Source organism: Rhinolophus sinicus, chromosome 1, assembly GCF_057876585.1.
Source record: "Rhinolophus sinicus isolate RSI-liver-muscle chromosome 1, RSI-T2T, whole genome shotgun sequence".
In the NCBI taxonomy this organism is placed as follows: Eukaryota; Metazoa; Chordata; class Mammalia; order Chiroptera; family Rhinolophidae; genus Rhinolophus; species Rhinolophus sinicus.
Genome location: NC_142501.1, coordinates 56393508 through 56417758, shown reverse-complemented (window position 1 = coordinate 56417758; position 24251 = coordinate 56393508). Strand labels below are relative to the sequence as shown.

At 44.3% G+C, this 24251-nt stretch overlaps 1 non-coding gene and 1 pseudogene across 2 annotated transcripts; one reads left to right on the top strand and one right to left on the bottom strand.

Moving 5' to 3' along the window:
• The first annotated feature begins 5109 nt into the window (after window positions 1-5109).
• Window positions 5110-8971, top strand: LOC109443709 (uncharacterized). Its single transcript, XR_012493950.2, has 4 exons — window positions 5110-5255; window positions 6453-6506; window positions 7683-7814; window positions 8831-8971. It is a non-coding gene; the product is annotated as an uncharacterized LOC109443709 (transcript).
• Window positions 8972-15165: 6194 nt separating this feature from the next.
• On the bottom strand, window positions 15166-24154 carry LOC109443708 (torsin-1A-interacting protein 2 pseudogene; annotated as a pseudogene). Its single transcript, XR_016021879.1, has 2 exons — window positions 23926-24154; window positions 15166-18696 (listed from the first exon to the last, which is right to left on the bottom strand). The product of XR_016021879.1 is annotated as a torsin-1A-interacting protein 2 pseudogene (transcript).
• Between the last annotated feature and the right edge of the window lie 97 nt (window positions 24155-24251).

The following is a 24251-nucleotide window of genomic DNA, read 5'->3' as shown; positions in this document are numbered from 1 at the left end:
CCTGGCTCCCTAACTCTGAGGTGAAGGGACGTTTGTCATTTTTCATTGTACCTGTGCTGTTGTCAGCCTTATACTTGGCCTGCCTGGCTCACTTATGTTACATGCCTGACTCCTTTATACATTGAAATTTCCAACCCTTAACCTCGGCCTTTGACTCCAAGTCCCTATCTAGACATTGCCAAGTGAAGTAGCTGGACCACATGGGATTCATGAGAATTGCTTAGACCACAGGCAGGACGAGAACTGGCTCTTTGTTCTTTGAGGACTTGTTTTGTGGCTCTCTGGAGCTCACCACTTCACCTGTGAAGCCAGGAAGAGAAAGTAAGAGTCCTTCGTGTTAAGGTCTGGAAAAAGCTTTCTAAAGTTACACATGACATATCGTTTTCCCTCTGGACCCTACCTGATGTCCACTAAACCTTCCAAAATTAAAATGTCAAAGGGTACTGTGATGGTTCATTTTATGTGTCAGCTTGGCTGCGTCACAGTGCCCAGATATGTGATCAAACATTATTCTGGATGTTTCTGCAAGGGTGCTTCTGTATGAGATTAACATTTAAATCAATGGGCCTCATCCAATTAGTTGAAGGACTGAATAGAATAGAAGATGAACGTCCCCGGAGCAAGAGGGAATTCTGCCAGCTGATGGTCTTTCAACTTAAACTACAGTATCGGCTCTTTCCTGGGTCTTCAGTCTGACCGCCTTCAGGACTGGAACTACAGGTTTTGTACTAGTCAGGCTCCATGATCAAGTGAACAGTTAAATAAAATAAACACACACACACTTGGTTCTCTTTTTCCTAGAGAACCCTGATGAATACAGGTATTGATTAGTTAAGACTAGAGACACTTCGTGTTACAGAAGCCTAATCTGTATTATAAAATGGAATTTAATATTCAAGGACAGAGTTGTGGTTGATAGCAGACTCTGGAACCAGAAAGTCCATGGTGGAAAGCAGCTCTGCCATTTACTGGCTGTGTGATCATGGACCAGTTCCTTAAACGACCTTTGCTTATTTTCTTCATCTGTAAAGTGGGAGTATTAACAGTATCTATCTCATTGGGTAGTTATGGGGATTAAATGAGATTCAAATTTGTAAAGCTCTGAGAATAGTACTTAGCACAAATTACATGCTGTGTGTTTAAGTAGAATTGGAGTTTTTTAAAAAAAAATTCTACTTCATTGTTTTTCTTCCCATTTCCCCACTGGCCAAGGTGAAAGATCAAGGATATTAGGGGAGTCTGGCAAAGCTTGGGCAAGCTCACAAGAGCTTGGCAGAGACCAGCCGTGTGAACCACAGCAGTCTGGGTTAGACGGACACCGCAGACACAACGTATGTCTGTGTCTTGGTGTGTGAGCTGTCTACCCCAAGGAGTCTGTGTCACTTCCCCCCTTTGGAGTCTGCTACCCCTCCTACTACAGGACAGGGTTTAACGCACAGGAGGAGAACAGGGAAAGGACATTCAGTGGGGCTTAGATGAGGTGGTGTCAGTTAGGATCCTGGCAGAAAACAGATGGCACACTCAAAGCGGCTTTTTAAAGAGACTCTTTAATGAAAGAAAATATGTATTTACAAAGGTGCACGTAAGGTCTAGCAATAGCAGGAAGCCATCCCTAAAATTGAAGCAGCACAGAGAAGAAATGGTGTGCCCTGAGACCAGTTAGGAGCTGGAGCTGTGAAACCAAGGCCACCAGATAGAAGCCAGAGTCATGGAGGAACACAGCCACTGCCACACCATGCTGTATTAATTATCTGTGGCTGCATAACAAATTATTCCAAAACCTAACGGCTTCAAATAGCATCATTTCTTATCTCACAGTTGCCGTGGGCCAGGAGTCCAGGTGCAGCTTTGCTGGGTCCTCCACTCAGTCTCTGACAAGCCTGCAGTAAAGCTATCGTCAAGGCTGCAGCCACCTCAGGGCTCAGCTGCAGAGGGTCCACTTCCAAGTTCAATGACATGGTTGCTGGCAGGATTCGGTTCCTCATATACTGCTGGACTGAGGGCCTCCATTCCTCCATGACTGCAGGCTAGGGCTGTTCTCAGTTCCTTGCCACGTGGCCCTCTCCATAGGGCAGCTTACACCACGGCAGCTCACTTTACTGACACAAGCAAACTGAGAAGATTGAGAGAGAGAGAGAGAGAGAGAGAGAGAGAGAGAGAGAGAGAGAGAGAGAGAGAGAGAGAATAGGCAAGACAAAAGTCATAGCCTTTTATAACCTAATCTCAGAAGTGACATCCCATCACTTTTGCCATTTTCTTTCCCCCCCCTTCTTCCGCCTCCCCCCACCCCACTCCATCCAGTTCAAGCCGTTGTTTCTCAGTCTAGTTGTGTAGAACACAGCTCCCTGGCCCACACTGGTATTATGAGCCTTGTGTTCTCCCCGGCTAAGGTAGTCGATCACCGGTCATCAGTGGACCGCTCACATCAGCTCTCACCGGCTGTTGGCCACTCACGCTGGCCACCGGCCACTCACAGCAGCCCACAGCAGCTCACACCAAGCTCCAGCTGCTCACGGCAGCCCAGCTCCAGGGCTGGCCCATGTGGGAATTGAACTGGTAACCTCGGTGTTAGGAGCACGGCGCTCCAACCACCTGAGCCACCAGGCTGGCCCTCTTTTGCCATTTTTAATTTGTTAGAAGTGAATCACTAGGTCCAGCCCAAGCTTAGGTGGAGGGAATTACTCAAGGTGTGACTACCAGGAGGTAGGGATCATTGGGAGCCATGTTAGAAGTCTACCTACCACACACACCAAAGCAGGGAGGGAGCAGGAGGAACAAACGCCTTGACCAATCTCTCTTCCCACCCTCTGATCTCCCACCAGTCTCTCCCATTAGCCAAACTCAACCAGAAGCTAGAGGGTAAGGATGCCCAGGTAACACAGCCCACAAAGGTCATCCTTCCAGACCAGGACAGAGATGGTCAGAGAATAGATCTGAGGCAGGGAGGGAGAGGAGTAGTATAGGCAGAGAATGACCAGCACATGAAAAAAGACACAGATGCGCAAACCGACAAATAGTCATCATGGAGGTCAGATAACCTAGAAGGCAAGACATCACAGAGGACAGCCCCTCACCCAGATAATGGGGTGCGTCTCTTTTCTTTAATATACATATCCAATTCTTTCCCAGGCCTTTTAATTTGTAGTAACATTGGACCTGGGCCCTGTTATAAAGTTATGAAAATGTTCTGTAGAACAGGTGTCCCTACCTTCAACCTCACCCCCATTTATGTCAATATCTGCCTCCTTAATTCCTGAGGCCAAGAGAAGAATTGAGAGGAAAAGAAATGAGCAGTGACATTTGGAAAGACCCTGCTCTGTGACAGCTTGAATGTTGATGCCAAAGTTCTCATTTCCTCTTAGAAAAATCTTGTGCAAATATCATAGTTTGCTTCTGTTGGCTTTTTTAATGTGCTCTTGGAGATTGTTTGGGATCTAGGATCAGAATGTACCATGGACACACACACATAGGCACATACACCCTAGGTGACTCATGCAGCTGAAACTTTCTCCTGTCTCTCAGCCCACCCCGTGCAGTTACGGCCCCCACCACCTTCAAGGCTTGCAAGCCCGGACCCTCAGGCAGTCGATTGCCAAGTCCAGTCCCTGTGTTATTGCCATGCATCCCTCTTCTTCACCTACTGGCCACCATTAGATGTTAGATAAATCTCAAATATCAAACTACACAGGAAGCTGATAAGGGAGTCATTACTTTAACCCAGGTCTCGAACTCCATGTCGGGAGCAGATCAGCTGCCTGAACGTGACAGTCATCTTACCTGGAGGTTAAGGATGGGTGAAATGTCCTGAAAGGACTCACTTCTCATACCTGTAATGTCCCACCTCATTTATTTTCTCTTCCTTTATATCCTGAGGAGATTAATGCTCTGAACCAAGCATTCAAATACTCTCATGTCAAACACTCCCCCAAACCCCCTTTTCCACACGAATCTTCATAGCAGCTGTGATGCATAAAAGCCTACAGGACCACCTGGGACCTGGTGAGAATAAACATCCAGCAAATGGAAAATAACAAATAGGTACTCCATTCTTCATCGGTCAGCCTTTCAACTGGCTCCTGTTTTTCCTCAGCACCAGTAGATTTAGCATTTAGCACCAGCCTGAATCAAACCTACCCAGAAAGATGAACCCTCTGCAAAGTTCAAGAATCCCACACATCTCCATAGAAATGTATCATCTACGAAATGCTTTGCCATGTGTTATCTCAATCTCCACCACTATCCTGTACCTAGGAGCTGTAGCTCCTTGATGGCAAATGAAAATCCTCAAGTTTTTCAGTATATGACAGTACACTGTCTTATGTATATAAAAAGCCAGAACTCAAAATGCAGGCCTCTTGAATTCCAGTTCAGAGAAGGAAGAAATCCCAACTCAAAGAGAATTATCTGCTTCTCTGTATTGTTCACACCACGGATCAGCTCCCCACTTGAAGGCAGAACTAAGTTCCAGCTTCAGTGAACTACCATCTTCCTTTAACCAGGAGATCGTCTTGGAAATGTGGGGTCTCATTGGTCAGGCCTGAAGATAGAGGTTGACAGAAGCCCATGTGGGGCTAGGGGAGTTCCTCCTAGGGGGAACAGGGGACATGTGCCTTCAAAGCCATCATCTCAAGAGGAAAAAGGAACCATGAACTCAGCACCCAAATGTTCTGAGTGTGGCCTCCCCAGGGAATGGGGCTCACTTGGCCTGGGTAAACCTTCAAGCCCCTATACTGAGTCTTATGGATATCACAGCAAGAGGTGGGTAATGAGGTCTCCTGAGCCCCCAACGTCCTCCTGGAGAGATGCCAGGACTAAGAGTCCTACCACGACCTCAACAGACACATTCCAGAATCTCCCCAAACCAAACCTGCTCTGCCTCCGGTGTCTGAGATCCCAGAGATGTGAACCCAGAGGGCGAGCGTGGGTGGGGTGGAGAAGGAGGGAGGAAAGAGATGGCTGGAAGTCAGTAGGCGAAGGACTTCCCAGCCAGGATGCCAGGAATCTCAGCCCCAGCTAGCCCTTGTTGACTTAACAGGTGACAATCTGGGGAAGAAGAGGAGGAGGGCGTGGAAGTCACACCACTCCAAGCTTGATTCTCATTGGCCCTTGGTACCCTTAAAAGGGCCCAGCAGTCCAGGCAGTGCATTTCTGGACCCTCTGAGGATTCTGTGGTTATAGTCACTCCTCATCGTCAATCATGAGATTCATGGCTTTCCTCCTTCTGGCAGCTCTGGCTGGGGCCCTGGTCTGTGCCCGTGAGTATGGCCTTCCCCTTTCACCCACCAGAGCCCTCACAGTCCAGGGCGGCCTTCACTCCTGTCTTCATTCCTCTCTTTCGCTCCCAGTGCTGTCCTGGCTCCTCCTGCCTCTGCCAGTGACTTCTGCCCCCAAATCTCCACACATAACTTCTTAACCCCACTGCTCTGGGAGTCAGGAACCCCTGGCCCTACCTGCCCTCCGGCTCATCTCCTCATCTCCTCCTTTACTCACTAAGATCCAGCCACAGTGGCCTCCTTGTGAGTCCTCTGGACCACCACATATAGCTGGGCAGGTTGTCTCCTGCACAAGGATACAAGGCAGAGGATGGTAAGAGCTGAAATCTAGCCCACATTCCGCTTGCCAAGCAGCACACCCTGCCCATGCTTTTGCTTGGGATGCCTTTTCCAATTGCACAAAAGCACTATTCAGGCAAGGACCACCCTGCCATTCCTCAAACATTGGGCCCTTCCTTCTTGCTCTTCCCTCTACCTGGAATGGTTTTCCTCTCCCCGTCCCTTCCCCTAGCCAACTCTGAACGTCACCTGACCAACACTTTATCATCTGTCAAATCCTAGTTTAGGTATGAATTCCTCAAAGACGCCTTTCTCAAAAAAATTGGATAAATTAGGCCCCGTTTGCCCTCTTGGCACTATGCTGTACTTGCCCTGTGAGTACCATCACACTGGTAACTCGAGTACGTAATAGAATATAAGCCCTGTCAGGGCTTGTCCACTTTCTTCATCTTTGAAGCCCTTTCATTTAGCAGAGAACTTTGCATAAACGTTGTGTTGAAAGAATAAGGGAAATGAGGGGTGAGGCCCAATCCCATAAATCACTCAGGCACGGCCCACTGGCCCCTGCACTGCCCTCCTCCAGCACCATCGACCACGGCCAGCTCCCTGACACATTTCACGGGAACTTCACAGGCCAGAGGCAAGCTGGGAGGAGGGCAATTTTCAGAGGACTATTACACTTCTCTGAGGAGAACCTGCTTCAAAAAACTGCAGGAGTTAAACATCAGAAAGAATGCCCCAGTGGACCTACTGGTGTGGCAGAAGGACATGTTCAGCCAACAGAGAAATGTATCCCCTTGTGTCCACAAACTTTCCTGAGAGCTCAGGATTGGGAATGGGGGGAGGGTGGCTCAGGTGTGGATCAGGTTCAGTCCTCACTGTCATCTCTCTCTGTTGCAGAAGATGCCACCTCTGAGCCCATGGAGGCTACTTCTGCCGAGGTCTCTACAAACCGTGAGTCCTTCTCTTTCCCTCTGGTCCCTGTTCTGGGGGGAGAGGGGAGTCAAACAGCTGGGATGTCAGTGGAGTCTGGGAGAGGAATCCGGGGGAGGGGATTCGGGTCCTGCTCTTGGTGGTAATGGGAAGACTGGGGTGGGACGAGGGTAAGTACAAAATGGGAGAACCCAGGCAGGCAAGGTCAGCGGGAAGAATGGGGCAAAGGCTTATTGTGAATAAAAGGAAGAAGAATGTGAGGTTAAATAAGAAGGGAAATGCCCCACACAGCGCTAATACTTTCTCCCACAAACACTTCTCATAACTCCCAGCTCCTTAGAAAGGTGCCCACTCTTCAGCCTCAGACACCCTAGCCAACCCTCTTTTCCCTCCCTCTCCTTCATGTACCACCACATGCAATAAATTGAACTTCTTTGCATTCCTTACAGCTGTCCCACACATGCCTGGCCCTGAGCTCTTGCGGCCTCACTTCCTGCCCCCAAGGAAGCCCCTTTAGATAGAACATCCTCCTTGCCAAAATCCTACCTTCAAGACCCAGTTTCTCTCTGCTGTGCTCGCTGATCCCCCCATACTCTAGCACCAATCCCTCCCCAACCCTGCCCATGAGACGTGCCTAATCCTGCCCACCTGCCAAGAGGCTCTGTCTTAGTCCATTGCAACTGCTGCAACAAATAACCATAGACTGGCTTAAACAACAGAAATGTATTTCTCACAGTTCTGGAGGCGACAAGTCTGAGTTCAGGGTGCCAGCATGCTCAGGTTCTGGTGAGGACACTCTTCCGAGGTGCAGACTACCAACTTTTCACTGTATCCCCACATGGTGGAAAGCCAGGAAGGGAGCGCTCTCTGGGGTCCCTTCTAACAGGGCACTGATCCCATTTACAAGGGCTCCACCTTATGCCCGAATTACCTCCCAGAAGCCCTACCTCCCAATGCCATCCCACTGGAGGTTAGGATTCAACATATAAATAAGGGGGGGGGGCACAAACATTCAGCTCATAACAGGCACGTAGTGTGTAGAAATCCTATCTCCCTGAAGAGGGGGGGTTTATGTCATATCACTTCTGTATCCTGGCACCCAGCACATATTAGCTATCTGAGGCCTTGCCACCCACTCCTAAGGGGAATAAAAAACACTTTGACTTTACTAAAATCAACAAATGGGTGTGTTTGTAGCCGAACTTGAGAGGACAACTACAGCGGAATCTGCTTCGCCTCAGGAGACAGACCCAGCAGGCCAGAGGATTTCGGCGGCAATTCAGTGGATAGCCAGGGTCCTCTCACCAAGGACAGCACTAAATTTCCTGAGTAAGTCTCTGTCTGTATACCAAACAACAACCCAGAGATGTCTCTGGTGGCAAGTCTGCATGACACCTCCACCCACAGAGACCAACCCAGAAGAAGCAGACCTGAACACAAAGGCACAAATGGGGTGCACACAATACCCACACAGAGTTTCTGCAATAGTAGATTTTGCTGCCTGCAGCCACCTTCCTAAGAGAAAGAAGCTGGGCCCCTCAGCAAAACTTCTCCACTTCAGGAATTTACACAGGGATAATGTGGGGTTGGGGTGGGAGATGGGGAAAGTGGGCGTTCACTTTAAATGTTGTTACTTTTCTACTGATATAATTCTGTTCCAAAATTAGAACCTGTGATAAATACAAGTCTCTTGCAAGCACGAAAGGCCATAGAGTAGAAGCAGCACAACAAAGAGTGAATGAAAGAATTCAAGGTGGTCCATTCATGTTTTTGCAATGTGAGGGATATAAATGATAAATGTCTAACTATTACATTGTTTTGTGCACCTGAAACTAATTAAAAAAAAAACAAAAACTGAGGGGGAAAAAAGAATTCAAGGTGGAAGACAAATAATTGAAAGTGAGTGCATCCCAAGGCAAAGCCTTGTGTGAACAGAAATACTCCCTACCCATCACCCACAGGCAGAAGGTGGGCAAGAACACGCCACCATCTCCACCCCACACAGGAAACCTGGAACTGCCTCAGCCCCTCCTCATTAAAGTTTCTTTCATTTTTGCCTTCAAATGGTGCCAATTTCATCCACATTCAAACCTCATAGTTGTCTGATACCAGATCCCCTTGGGGCCCTACCCCCAGCCTTCCCACTGCTTCTATTCCTCTCCTCCTTGCCCAGGTCGGGAAGAGGACAGGTCTTTCTGCCTCTGGGGAATCTAATCTCCCTCCCTCTGACTTTTGTGTCAGGACCCAGGGGTATGGTGAGGTTGGAAAGCCCAAGATAGAGTTAAGGAAGATGGAAAGAGTGGATGGTGCTCTCAAGACTCATTTTCATCTCTGCTTTCTTCTAGGTGGAGGTGACTATCGTACAAGGGATGCATAGAAACTTGGGTCCCAACAATTGGCTTTGAGAAGCTGAAAAGAATGGAATCTCTGGACTTAACGCCTTAAACATGTTTGTGGCCCAGATCAATTAAACTGAAAGCATGAAACTTGCCGTGTGCTTATGTTCTGTGGGGTGGGTCCTGGAGAAGAAGGGGAGAAACGTCCTGCCTGGACCCCAGGCCCTGAGCCAGTCACAGTCCGCTTTGAGGACACTGCCTCTAACAAGCCCTTTTTGTTGCACTGGGCCACAGCCATATGTGCTGGGCCTCCTTCTTGTCCAAATGCCACCATAGTACTGGTCTGCCTCCTTATTCTTCACACAGGGCTCCTAGTGACATTTGTGCATTTTCAAAAATTAAATCAACCTCTCTAAAAAGCCAGGATTTACCATCCTGAAAATAGTCAAAGCTTGAGCCATTGCTATGAAAGCCACTTTCTTTTGCCGTTATTAAAAATGCATCCCCCTGCCTTCCTATCATAATTTCTACACTGGGGCAAAGTGAATAGCTAATTAGATCAGATCAGTAAAATAATGAGCCACTGCAGTGATAGCTGGCACTTGACTTGGCTAAAAAGGCCAGTTGAATCCATTACGATCATCCATGTGATCATTCTGCATCCCTTCTTTCCCTCCACCGCGGTCCAGGACCATACTTAGCACAAAGGTGAACAGGGGAGGAACGCTCATGACTGTAAAGGGAGAGAGCCATCACCTCTCCCAAGCCCAGCATGTGGTATGTCTGCTCTCTAACACTGCAGAGGCATTGATTCTGGACTGTTCTTCCTCCTATCTCATCTGATTCCCCCTTTCTACCTGGGGTTGCGGGGCATTCAACCTAGACCCTGTTTTACTCATGAATAAATGAGGAAATACATCTTCCTACTCACTCTTTCCACTATTGCCACACATCGTCCATTTCTGAGGACACTGTCAAGGAAACAATGGTATGCTTTCAGGAACAGGTCCCCTCTGAGCAGTGATTATAATAAACATTGGGTAAACAGGGCACTTCACACACCACATTACGAGTTGAACGGTGTCCTCCAAAAATGATCTGTTGAAGTCCTAACCCCCAGTACCAAACAATGTGACCTTATTTGGAAACTGGGTCATTGCAGATATAGTTATGCTAGAGGTCATGCTAGAGTAGGGTAAACCCCTAATTTAATAATGACTCTTGTCCTTGGAAGAGAGAAATTTGGACACAGAGACACACAGAGGGAAGATGATCTAAAGACACACAAGGGTAGATGGCCATGTGACAACAGAGGCAGGGACTGGAGTGATGCCTCTATAAGACAAGGAATGTCAAGGATTGCCAGCAAACACCAGAAACTAAAGTAGGCAGGGAAAGTTTCTTCCCTACAGGTTTCAGAGGGAGGATGGCCCTGTTTACACGTTGATGTTGAACTTCTAGCCTCCAGAACTGTGAGACAATAATTTTATGTTGTTTTAAGTCATCCAGTATAGGGTATTTTATTAGGGCAGCCCTAGGAAACGAATATACATCCCCATTCCCACGTTCATCCTCTCATCAGACTTCTGGCTTCTCTTATCACTGGAAGTTCACACCCTTTGACCACCATCACCCTTTTCCCCCACCTCCCAGGCTCTGGCAAACACCAATCTGTCATCTGTTTCCATGTGTTTGGGTTTTTTTAGATTCCACATATAAGTGCGATCATACAGTGTTTGTGTTTCTCTCTCTGACTTATTTCATTTAGCATAATACCCTCAAGGTCTAGCTATGTTGTTGCAAATGGCAGGATTTCCTTTTTTCTCATGGCTGAATAATATGCCGTTATATTGATATGTAGGTCTCACAGTTTTTACTGCACAAATCTTTTGCCTCCTTGGTTGAATTTATTCCTGAATACTTTATTCTCTTTGATGGTATTGTAAATGGGATTATTTTCTCAATTTCTCTTTCTGATAGTTTATTCCAAAAGAATTTTTAAAAACTGAGTACCCCATTACACGTCTTAAAGCTGGCATCTAGAATTTTTATTCAAGGTTTAAATAATTGCAAAAGATACATATTAACATCTGCCATATACTCTACATGGCTTACTCCCTCTCTTACTTCAGATCGTTGCTGAAATGCCACTTTTTAAGAGAGGCCTTTCCTGGCTAGCCTGTCTAAAATTGCTACTCCCCCACATATTCTCTACTTTATTTTTGTTCTTAGCATTTCTTTTCTTTTTTTTTTTTTAAGATTTTTTGAAGTCTACATAACATACAAAAAATTGCAACAAATTTAATGTATACATTTTGTTAAGTTTGGAAATATGCATACACCCATGATACCATCACCACAGTCAAGGTAATAAACATATTCAACACCTCCAAAAGATTTTTTTGTATCCCCTTGCTGTGTGTGTGTGTGTGTGTGTGTGTGTGTGTGTGTGTAGAACACTTAGCATCTTAACATGAGATCTATCCTCCTAACAAGTTTTTAAGTTCACAACAATGTATTGTTACCTATAGCCATTATATTGTACAGCAGATCTCTAGAACTTGTAGCTTTTCTCCCTTTCTAAAAATACTATATAATTTACTTATTTACCTGTTTTCTTCACTAGAATGTAAACACCATGGGAGGAGGGATTACTGTTTTTTTCACAGGTGTATTCCCAGTTCCTAAAACAGTGCCTGGAACACAGCAGGCACTCAATAAATACTAGTTGAATATTGAATGAATTCACCACTTCCACCCACCTCTCCATTCTCAACATGTGAAATTAACATCTCCATCCTGTCTATTCTCAGAACATATGTTTTTCATGTTCACTACCTCTTTTCCAGGTAGGTAACTCTTTAGAAGCAAGTCTATATGTCCATTTCAGTATCCCTAATACATGATGGGTAATAGATACTTAACAAATGGTCTGTGTACTGAATGATGGACATTCATGTAGGTACCCTCCACTCAGACCCATACCTGCACACAACACTTCTCCCATCCACCCCCTTGATGGTACCTACCTAGGCTCCCATTATATCTGCCTTCCAGCACCCCAACATATCCCAGATCCTCCCCCCTCAAGGGAGAGAAAACTTCAATCATCCAAACAACAGTGCCTTTGGAGGCATAATGATCATGACAAACCCTGATGAAGGAGAAACAGCTTCCCCAGGTACTGTTTCAGAGGAAACCCCAACCCAGGTGAAATTTCTTTCAACTTGGCAGATGATGGCAGCAGTCCAAAGGACCTAGGGTGAGTAAGAAAAAAGAAGCAGACAGCTCCCCCTTGTGGTATGGGTCTGTCCACTGTAACTTGCTGCTTTTGTTGGAGGCGGGGTGGGGTGGGGAGCAAAGAGTGATCTCTGAGGAACAAACCACTCAAGATACATACAAACACATCTATGTCCAGATGGAAAGCCAAGCACAGATTTCTACCTCCTTTCCCACCTTAAATTTCATGAAATGACAACAAATAATTGTTCGATTAAAAAATAGGCATATTTCTGGTTTTGCCGTTGTTTTCCTGCTTTCTGGGGTTATGGAAGTTTGATGTTCGGATATGGGTGATATTCTAAATAAATCATATACAAATTAAATTAAAGGGTAAAAAACACTCAATAACACAATTCCAAATGTAAGGAGGAGTAAAGATAGCATCTACCAACTTATCTCTGAAACCAACTGAATTGACTTACATCAAGAAAAATATAGCTATATAAATTCCAGTTTGGAAGAAAATAGACAAAGCACTTACAAACCCAGATAACACTTCTTATGAAGAACTTTTGGCAAGTCCAGTGAAACTGGAACCAAATTGAGGGAGGATGCTGACACAGAGTCTCATAATGACAGATCTGGACAGAGCTGGCAAAGCACAACTTCTCTACAGTCCACTGCATGTTCAGAGGAACAAAATCAAGAACGCCTTGTGTGTCACACCGTATGTGTAAAAACTGCTCCTGGAGGAGAGGACTGAACATCTAGAAGAGAAAAACATCATTGAAGACAGTGTTCCTTAAAAATAAAAGAAAATTTGAATCAGGCTTGTGGGATGGGGAAACAGGAAGTTGTGGCTGAATGGGTACAGAGTTTCAGTTTTGCAAGATGAGAAAGTTCTGGCAATTGGTTGTGCAACAATGTGAATGCACTAACACCATACAGAAGGTAAATGTTATAAACTATGAGAATTGTACACTTAGAAATGGTTTAGGTGGTAAATTTTATGTTATGTATATTTTACTGCAATTGAAAACTAAAATTAATAATAAAAACTTGAATCGACAGATTGAGAGGAAAAACTGATTCAAAAAGACCATTGCTGAGAAGTAGATTAATAAAGGTCCTTATCTTCAAAAATAAAGAAAGAATCATTGGAAAAGGGAAAGAGGATTAAGCAATATAAACTTCCAGTTATAAAATAAGTCACAGGGGTGTAATGTAGAGCATAGGGAAAATAGTCAATAATACCATAATAACTGTACGGTGACAGATGGTAACAGATTTCCTATGGTGATCACTTTGTAAGGTATATAAATGTTGAATCACTATGGTGTACACCTGAAAGTAATATAATATTGTGTGTCAACTATAATTAAAAATAAATTTTAACAAACAAGAGAATCATTGGGCATTCAAGCAAAACTATCAGCATACCTACTGAGGAAAAAAAAAATTCAGGCTGGCTCCAGACTTCAACAGCAAAAGACAGAGAAATCCTTGCAAAGTCCTCTGGGAGAAGAAAAATGAGATCCAAGCATTTTGTACTTACTCAACCTATTTTACCAGGCTAAAGGCAACAGACAAATATTTCCAACATGCAAGAATTCAGGGAGTGTCATTCCTATGACCCTTAAAAAAATAAAAAACTATTAGATGATAAATTTTAGCAAGCCAAGAGATAAATGGAGAAAATTAGATAAAAGGATTAGCTGGAAATGCTAAATCCATTTTAATGCAAGACAAAAGCTAAAATTGCTGAGGAGTCATGGTTACAAAGCAGAAGGTAAATGTTATAAACTATGAGAATGTAACCAAATATCAGAATGAGAATGGTGGGGATAGAAAAGAGAGTGGGAGTTAATATAATCAGACTGACTTGCACAGCTTTTATAGTTAGAGTATCAAAAACTATTTTCACCTCCTGAGTCAAGTAATAAGGGTATAAAGGAAATCACTAGAAGAATACTTCAGCCCATGAAAATCAAGTGGTGAAGAAAGAGTAGCGGAAAAAGGAGAAAGTGGAAGTACACTATTTTAATCATTGCTAATAGGAGGAATCAACTCTAAATAATAAAGAATTGGGGGCCGGCCCAGTGGCTCAGGCGGTTAGAGCTCCATGCTCCTAACTCCTAAGGCTGCTGGTTCGATTCCCACATGGGCCAGTGGGCTCTCAAACACAAGGTTGCCAGTTCAATTCCTCGACTCCTGCAAGGGATGGTGGGCTGTATCCCCTGCAACTAGCAACCTGGAGCTGAGCTGTGCCCTCCACAACTAAGACTGAAAGGACAACAACTTGACTTAGAAAAAAAGTCCTGGAAGTACACACTGTTCCCCAATAAAGTCCGGTTCCCCTTCCTCAATAATAATAATTTTTAAAAAAGAATTGAATACATCATTTGAAGTTATGGCTATAACAGTAATCAATAGGACGATTTAAAAAACTATACATCTCTTATATCATCAGAAGAACTACACAGGAAAAAGAAAAAAGAAATCATACAGATCATACAGTAAAATGTAAATATTTAAAAATTGTTAAAATGAAAGGATAGTATTAAGAAGATCAAACTAGTACCAAACACACCTTTAATGTGAATAAATAAAAATAACACAAATTCATGTATTAAAAGCAAAACATTCTCAGATTGGATCGTAAAACCAAACTATAAATAATGGATTAAAAGATACATCAATAACAAAGTAACTGATTTTTTACTCCCTTCCAGTTTGCTGGCATTCCTGCCTTTCTGACTAATTCAGTACAAAAGCCAGTTGGTAGCACCAGCAAGGTAGGCATCTCCATTGGCAGGGGTTGGGCACTGCTGGAAAGCTGACGCAGGGTGTTGAAACTAATGTGAGAGTGGGGAGGAGGAGTGGTCTGGCGTGGGGTGCGTCAGAGCACAAGCAGGGTGAGGAGGGGGTCTACATGGTGTAGGGTGACTGAGCTGGAGTTTTGTGGTGCCAAACTGTAATTGGGGTAACAGTGAGAATTCATGATTTTCAATATATATATATATATATATATATATATATATATATATAAATATAGAAATACATCTAGAGGTAAATGTGCATGTATTATCTATTTGTGTGCATGTATATACATTCACGCAAATATGTATTCCCTAGCTTTGACCAATGGGAAGGCCTGAAAGCAGTGACATCCCAAGAGCAATGAGCAAACCTAGAGCCTATATCTTCATTTCTAAGCACCATTAAAGAACAGAGGTCCGTGGGGAAATGGCTGATACCAGGTCTAGGGCAGAGAAAGTACTTGATGAGCCTGGAATGCCTGGTTGTGCCAGAAAGTAAAAAAGTGCTCAAAGAACAATGGAGACATGTCAAAAGAATACGGAAGCTAACCAGAAGTCTAGCTTAATCCCATCCCTGCCAAATTGTCTCAGACTAACCAAGTTCAGTGAAAAAGGAAATATAACAAAATATTATAGTAATACTACTACTAAATAATGATGGTAATAGGATTATAATTTATTGAGTAAATAGGAAGTCATGAGTCCACGTGTATGTATTATTCATTTCTATGCACGTACATACATTCATAAATGGGGAACTAAGAAAGGTTTCCTCACAGCAGAATAGCAGCTAATGAATGTAGAAGGAATGATTGAACTAGAAAATCATTATTTGGCAACAATCACAGGAATAAATAATTCAGCCAAGAAAACATCAATTAGTGCTAAAACTAATTGGTAGCAGTTTGATGAGGAATAGAATATTTACATAGTTTCAAAGTATCTTCCTACAAAATATTTATTAATTACAAAGAGGAAAAGAGTAACTCCACAGTGGAGAAACCTGGCAAACATCACTTAATTAGTGATCAAAGTTAACATCACAAAAATGGGACAAATCAAACTAATTATGTACCACCTGACAGAATGTAATGTGAAAAATACAGTGTCACTTTTTTTTGTTTTGTTTTTTGTTTTTAGCAGTCCACACAGTTTATTCAGCGCAGTAACAGGAGACAACTTCCCCCATGACAGACATAAGGCGGACACAGGCTACATCTCTGGGGTACATTCTTAATACAGACGAACAAGCAACTTCAGGTTTCACAGCACGGGGCAGGTATACAACAGCCATTCATTCCTCACTTCTTCCTTCCTAGAGAGCCCTGATTTTAGTAGGGGAGACGTGTGCCTACCCAGCCACCCGCAACCCCATTCCCTGTTGCCTGGCTTCCCGGCCTCCCTTGCGAACCAGTGCCTTTTAATGAGATGTAAGAAGAAAGCTGGAGCGCATTTTGAAAAAAGTATCTCTCCAAATAAGACAGAGCCTTCAAAGGAGAAAGCCCTTTGCTCCCTACTTGCAGCCTTTGATGGGGCCTGAACTGTTTGGAGCCCAACCAACCGCATTGCGAAACTAAGACCACAGAAGCTGATGCGATCAGGATCCCAGAGGGGAAACACAGCAAGAACCTGTGGCCTCGAGAACATTGTCCAGCTGCTACACAAGCAGAGGATTATCTAGCATCTGAAGTGGAATTTGCACATTGTTCAGTGGCTTCTGAGACGTTTTCAACAGCATTTTCTAAGTTTCTTAACCCGAACTCTGGTTCCGTGCGTCTCCTGAACAAGTGAAGGCCAGCACGTGGCTGTGTCCAGCGGGCCCTGGTTAGTGTTAAGAGGGACGTGTCCCTCGGACTCTGTAACACACATATGGAGTCCAGCTCGGTAACTCCTTTTGTCACCTATCTCACAGTACAGGGACTTTTCCATTTCCAGAGTTGGGGATTTCCAGGGTAGTTCAGTCACCACAGAGACAGAATAGTCTTTGTTTATGGAGAGCCCAGGAAGTGTAGACAGGGTATTTCTGCATGTGTTTGTTTCACCTACGTAGGTGTTGCCTGACAGAATGTGATTTCTCTGACAGTGACCAGTTATCCATAATGTCAAAGCCACACTGAGGCCAAAGAGAGACAATGATAAATAAATGATTATATATGAATAAATTGCAATATATAGAGATATATAATCACTGATTAATATATAAGAGGTGGAATTTAGAACAAAGCAGTTTCTTATTAAGATGTCTAGCTGTTTTACCAGAATCACCAACAATCAAGTGACAGTGAGGATGCTTTCCCACAAAAGTTATTCCTAGAAACATCATTATACTATAGACACTATGGGCCTCGCCTTGCCATTTGTCAATAATGAGGCTGTAGAGCTTTTTAAGGGGGCTAAGCTAATTCCAAACCAGAGAACATGAAATAGCATGGTTCTAGATGAACAGTCTGGCTGGAATACTGATTAAATTCGTGCTGGACAAAATAGGTGTAGACCATTGTAACAGATCCAACAATTTAAGCAGTTCCCCAAAGTAGTGACAGTCTGGATCAGATTTAAAAGGAGTCCTTTTCCTATCTTCCTTGGGCTTCTAGTACAAAACCCTCTAGAGTTGCCATGATTTTGACTATTTAAGAAGTTAACTGCTATGGCCAAGTTTTTTGTTTAAGGTTTTGTCTGTTCTGGTCAAGATTAACTAATGCAGGGTTAAAACCAGCTACTCTAGAGTAATGTATCCTTTTTCTAACCAGTGGAGGACCCAGAAGAAATGGGTAGCAAGCTTTTACAAAGGTCCACCTGGTCAGATTTTGGGGAGCCCACTCCAGTGGGAATGACCAAGGAAGAATAAGGCTTCTGTTAGCAGAATTATTAGGATAGCACTCAGGGCAATAATCAGCTCTGCTAATACGGTTCAAGAATACTTGGTAACATTCATCTGCAACAAGTTCAGTTTGATACAACCAGTGGCCTAGTTCTAAACTAGGGAACCTCTGTTGTCCACAGTCGGGGCAATGTGAATTATCCGAGAACATCTGGCCTACAGGGACAACACAGAAAGCAATGTAACAGTAAGAGGCAACAATGACAAAGAGAGACACCCAAATAATCAGTCCTATTACAGGTTTGCTTTAGCAATTTCTCAGTCTGACCACACCTAGTTGGAGGAGGTTAAATTTGGCTTGCACCTCCGTGCAATTCAAGATTTCATTGTCTATTTTTCACTCAACTGCAACTCAGTCTCTGAACTCAGGGACCAATTATCTCTATTACGTTATGAGTTACTTGCTAGGAGCACAGATCTCAGAATACCTCCTTCAAATCCCAGCTTTTCAAGGAAAGATAGGGCGCTAGTCTAGATATTTTCTCTTGTATGTTAATCAGCGGCTGATGTCATGCAGAGGCTCATGGCTTACTCTGCGTTGCTGGTAAGCTATTCTTTCTTCTTGGTCAAACAGAGGAGCTGACAGGTCCAATGGGTCTTTGTGGGCGCTGGCACTCTTGCCGTTGTAATACACGTACCCAAGTCTTAAGGCGCTGGCACTTGATGGCGATTTAGGGGGTTCAGGAAAACCTGGGAGAGTCCTCTTGAGTGTGGATCCAATGAAGTCTGTCTCGGGCGGACCTTAATCAGGACCCAGTCAGCAAGCAGCTGATGCTGAGGTGGCTGGAGAGTCTCAGAATCCTTCACATACAGAGTCTAGCGGAGTTTTAAATCGTCAACAGTCAACGTCAGGGTGGTCTGGTCCATGACGACGGCCAGGCAGCACCCTTAGGACGCGGCCGAATAGCCAGTGTCACTTCTTAATGCTCTGGACAAAAATGAAGAACCTGAATCTAATCGTGAAGAAAAATCAGATGAACCCAAATTGGGGAACATGCTACACAAATGGCCTGTTATTTTCAAAAGTGAAACTGCCTGAAAATCAAGGACAGACTGAGGAACTGTGACAACTAAATGCTATGCATAATCTTAGATTGAATCCTTTTGTCATAGGGACATTATTGGGACAACGTTTAAATGGGGCCTGTTGTTTAGATGGCAATAAGGTATCAATAGTATATCAAATGTTACTTTCCTGATTTTAAGGGTTATATTGAGGTTATGATGAGAAAGTCCTTATTTGTAGGAATTACACAAAATTCAATAGAAAAGTAATTCAGAAAGATTGAAAGTCAAAGGACAGGCAAAAGCACATATACAAACTTTAAAAAGCAGAATATTGATCTTAATATTAGATAACATTTATTTCAGTGAGAATACATTAAATGAGATGAGGAAGACTACATAAATAAAGTTTGCAAATCACAATAAAAATTTAACAGATATAGATATGCCTGCTCCTTATAAAAGAGCATCAAAACTTTAGGAAATGCAAGATTTGTAGTTGGAGAGAATCTAATTCACCTCAGTCCATAAAGGTCAAATAGACCAGGAAAGTATGGCGATGGAGTATATATCTAAGTAACTTCAACAGTAAGATGGAGCTAATTTAATATTCTTGGAAAAAGAGAATATTCCTTCACTTCAAAAACTGATTAAAAAATGCATCCAAAATTATATAATGATAAATAACCACAACAATAATCATAGCTAACTTCTATAAAACTTAAAAGTGTTCCAGGCACTATTCTAACACTATACAGATTTTAATATTTTTAGTCCTCATAACAACCCTATGATGATGAGGAGATGCAGAGACTCTCTTTGTCTTAGCCAACTGAATTGGACTGTCCATTATTTGTAAGTAAAAGCATCCGACCATGTTTCCCCGAAAATAAGACCTAGCCGGACAATCAGCTCAAATGCGTCTTTTGGAGCAAAAATTAATATAAGACCCGGTCATATTTTACTATAAGACCCAGTATAATATAATATGTATAATATGGGGTTTGTATTAATTTTTGCTCCAAAAGACAGTCTTATTCTCAGGGAAACAGGGTATTTGAGGCTAGCTAGGAAAATTGAGAGCTCTGGGTTTCATTCAAAACCTGTATTCCAAAGCTGTGCATCCCTAAAGAAGCGCCCCAGTGTCAAACCCTCCTCCAACGCCCCCATGAGGGAATTAATGAGAACAGAAATGCCCCTAAATGTGTCACAGCCACTACCTGTTAGGGCCTTTCCTCACTCAGAATCTTCACTGTAAGTTCACAAATCACATGATTCCTTCCAAATAGAAAATTTCATAATTTTGTGTCTGCCCCAAGAACAACCACCATCCCTTCCACTGTGTCTGCCATTTTTATTTCACCTCCCAATGTCCAGGTGGACAGGACAAATCCCCTGGCTTCCAGGATGTCTAACCTCCAACCAACTTGATTTGTTGTAGCCTTTTCTCACAGCCTGCAATCCTCACTGGAATAGAACCCCATAGATCAAAGCTGTGGATTGATATTGCTACAAAACATCTGATTTGAATACTGTGTATGCAGTTTGAGGGGTGGTTAGTAAGCACTTTAAGAGGAGAGGAAAAAAAGTCTGCCCGAAGCCCCAGGGGTGGGTGAGTGGTCCTGAGGCATCTGGGTAACCAGATTTCAGTGTAGCTGGCACATCAGCTCTCACACCCACAGTGCTCACAGACTCCCATCCCAGCACACTGGGTGACGTGGGCGGCACTGAGCAGCCAGTGCATGTGAGCAACATGCTTGAGTCCCCATCTCCCAAATAGAGAGCCTTTTCCGTAGAGTGCCCAGGTGGAGCCAAGTCTGGCTCAGACCTTCCTGCAGAGAAACTGGATATGGCTGGAGTGGACTTTTCAGCACTGGACCCTGAAGAAAAGAACTAGAGACTCATTCAAGAAGAACTGCTAGAGCCTGACTGAGAAGCAGGACAGAAGCTGCTCTCCCTCCCCACTTGCCCCAGTGTCATATGGAAGTGGAATCCTTCTGCAGTTAGCTGCCCCTTGCTGACTCCCTCCTGACCCCTTTCACTCCCCCACCTCCAATGTGAACCTGCTCCCTCTGGCTCTGTTACCCTCTGAGCTCCCCTGTCAATGGCCTTATTTTCCTCCCTCTTATAGTAACAACAGACTCCCCTACTGCTCCTGAGCATAAATGCAGTCTGGGAAGTGTTTGGAGGCAGAAACACTGATTTCCCAGGATTGTCAATGAATATGTGGGAAAGAGCACACAGTCTGTGAAATAGAGCCCCACGGGGAAACCAAGGGTTTATGGTTGCTCTACTGTGGAGCTGACTCCGGTGATGATTGGGTGAGGGTGGGGGAGAGCATTATGGGAGGAGCGTAGGAACCAGAGCTAAACAGATCTGGGTTCAAATCCCAGCTTTGCCAGCTGACATCTGTCACCTTGGTAAATTTACTTAACCTCTGTGAACCTCAGTTTTCCCAATCAATACTACCCTACAGATTATTATGAGAATTAAATCACCAATGTATCTGGCTCAAGGTCAGACCTCGCAGAATGTTAGTCTCCTTCTACTCCTCTTCCTCTCCAACCCCCAATACCCCAGGCCAGCGGCTACATTGGTAATAACACACACACACACACACACACACACACACACACACACACACACACACGACTCTCTGCCTCCAAAAATCTTTACCAGAAAAAATGTTTGAACTTTTACTTAGGATCCATTCTGTTAGCAGAAGTGGGTGTGATCCTCAGCATCTCCGTATCAGAATTGCCCTGGACAGTGGTTTTAAAATGCAGGTTCCTGGGCTGCATCCCAGACCTACTAAATGGAGAAGGGAGGTTCCCCAGCTGATTCTGGTGTACCCTGAAGCTCCAGATTAACCAGCTGTTATCCTTCTCGAAATAACAATCTCCAAAGAAGTTTCTACCCTTGACCCAAGGGGCTGTCAGATCCCAGAATAGGAACCTTAGAGATCCTTGGACATCCCTCCGGACCCTTTCTCTCCTTGCTGAGGAGAATGAGGCCCAGAGAGGGGGAATGGCTGGCCAAGGGCCACACAGTGAAGTAATTACAGTGAGGTAATGGCAGATTGACACTTGGCTGCAGGTGTCCTTACTAAAAGGTAATGCTTTTTTGGACAAAATAGGCTATTTCAAGTTTATAAGACTCACTCACTTTTCATCAAGTGACAGAAGGAAGGAAGATCAGGATAGCATCTCAGCGGCCTCGTGGAGTGCTATGCTGGGAACAACTGTGGTTGGTCTGTGAGTCTCTCTCCAGCTGCTCTGGTAACAGTTCTCTTGCCATAACTTCAGGCCCAGGAGCTCCTGTATGCACAAGTATTGACCTCTCTGTGTCTCTTTGGCCTCTCTCTGCTTCCTTCTCTCCTCTGCATCTACTGTTACACCTCAGTGAATTTTCCTTCTGTCTCACATTCAGAATTCACCAAGAGGGATCTTGTTGACTGGGTTAGGAGCCACTCAACATGGAGCACCAAAAATGGACAGTTCTCTCGCCCAGGCCTCCTCAGAAGCCACGGCTCTTCCTATGTCCAGCCTGTTGATGGTTGCCTCCGGATAAGACCCAGACTTCCTCACCAAATAGAAATGGGCAGAGGAACAGGGTCATCTCACCTCAAGTCTAGAACTCATGCGCAAAGCGCCACTGCAATCTCTTTTCTCAGAAAGGAACAATAGCTGTGACACTTGGACAACTTTTCAGTCCATCTTTCCACTACACAGGTGGGGAGCTGAGCACACAGATGGAGGCTGGGCTCTTGGAGGGACAGAGGGCAGAATGTGGAGGCTGCTCTGGAACCCTGGGGTAGGATTACCATATTTAGCAAACAAAACACAGAACACCCAGTTAAACGTGAATTTCAGATAAACAATAAGCAAATTTTTAGTATAAGTATGTCCCATATTTCAGACATACTTATACTGAAAAATGTATTTACCGTTTATCTGAAATTCATATTGAACTGGTTGGTTTGCATTTTATCTGGGAGAGCAGGGACCAGGTCTGTTTTGCTCAGTGTTGAAGTTCCAGGACCTGCATCATTTCTGGCATATAGTAAGTAGACACTCAACACAACCTTGTTGGAATATTTAAGTGTGGAGGAAATCTTCTCAGAGGTCCCTCCTTCCTCACTAAGGGTAAACATATCCCCCAGGTGCCAGCTTTGAACAGGCAAATTGACTGATTCAATTTACCAAACTGGAGCACTTATCAAGTGTTAAGATCTGTGCTAAATCAATTCAGATACAGAGATAAATAAACTGTGGCTCTTGCCCTCAAAATGGTAATTGACCAGTAGGAGCAATAGATTTAAACAGAATTACAATAGAGTGTGATAAATGCTAGACAGTAAAAAACATAAGGCCAGGGCCAGGCAATCTTGCTCATCAACATATCCCCAAAACTTAAAAAATGGCAGACACTCAGTAAGTGGTAGTGGAATGTAATAATGGAAAGATGAAGATGTGAACAATGCATTGTGGGACCGCAGGGGTGAGGTGACTAACCGAGGCAGGTATGATGGTGAAAAAGGAGGTAACATCTGATGTGGGTTATGATATAGGAACACAGCAGGAAGATGGAGAGGAAAGCACACTCCTGACAGAGGACCAGAGTGAACACAAATATAACACTACAGTGAGTAGGGAGTAATTCACAGAGACAAGAGATGAGGTCTGAAATATGGAGGGCCTTGAACACATGGCCAAGGAGCTTGGACTTTTTTGTATGCGTAATGGATGGTCATGAAAGACTTTTGAGCAGAGCTGTGGCACGAACTTCAGGAGATTCCTCCAGCATTAGCACAGAGGACTGTCGTGGAGACAGACTGAAGGCCAGAAGAGCCATGAGAAATCACCAAAATAGCCTGGTCTGGAGGTCTAAACTTGTAAATTATTAGGGCTATGAGGAAATCAGCCTGGAAAGCTGAGGACTCACTGTGACTGCCCTCCTCTGTTCCTGCTTGCTCCTAAGTGCTCTGGGGCTGTAGGATGGGAGGTTGCACTAAGAGGGGGAAATCCAGGAGGAAGGGGAGGTGGGAGGCAGACAAAGACACACTCCCTTCCTTCACATCACCGCTGGCTTATGGGGAAAGCAGCACTAGAGCAATTGGAGGATGACTGCCGGTCCCCGGGCTCCTCCCTCCCACTGTGGGAAGGAGAAGGCCTCACCTGGGCTGGCACAGCTCAGAGTTCTCTGTGGTCTCCAAGTGGGAGCTTACCCTCAGTGGGACCCGACATGCCCAACAAGGTGCAGCAGCCATCTCCTTCTTGGAAGTGATCCAAAAACAGTTTCCAGAGAGATCACCAAAAGTTCTAGCTGGAGGAGGGCAGAAGAGATCAACTAGTTCAGTCCCTGGGCCCAGGGCCACATCCTAGGTACATACCCCTCCTCCTCTCTCTCATCCCACTGCTCCATTTGGTCCATTTCTAGACCCCTAGACCCTGGATGTAGAAGGCATAGGGTTTGAAGTTAGACGAACCTGGGTTCAAATCCA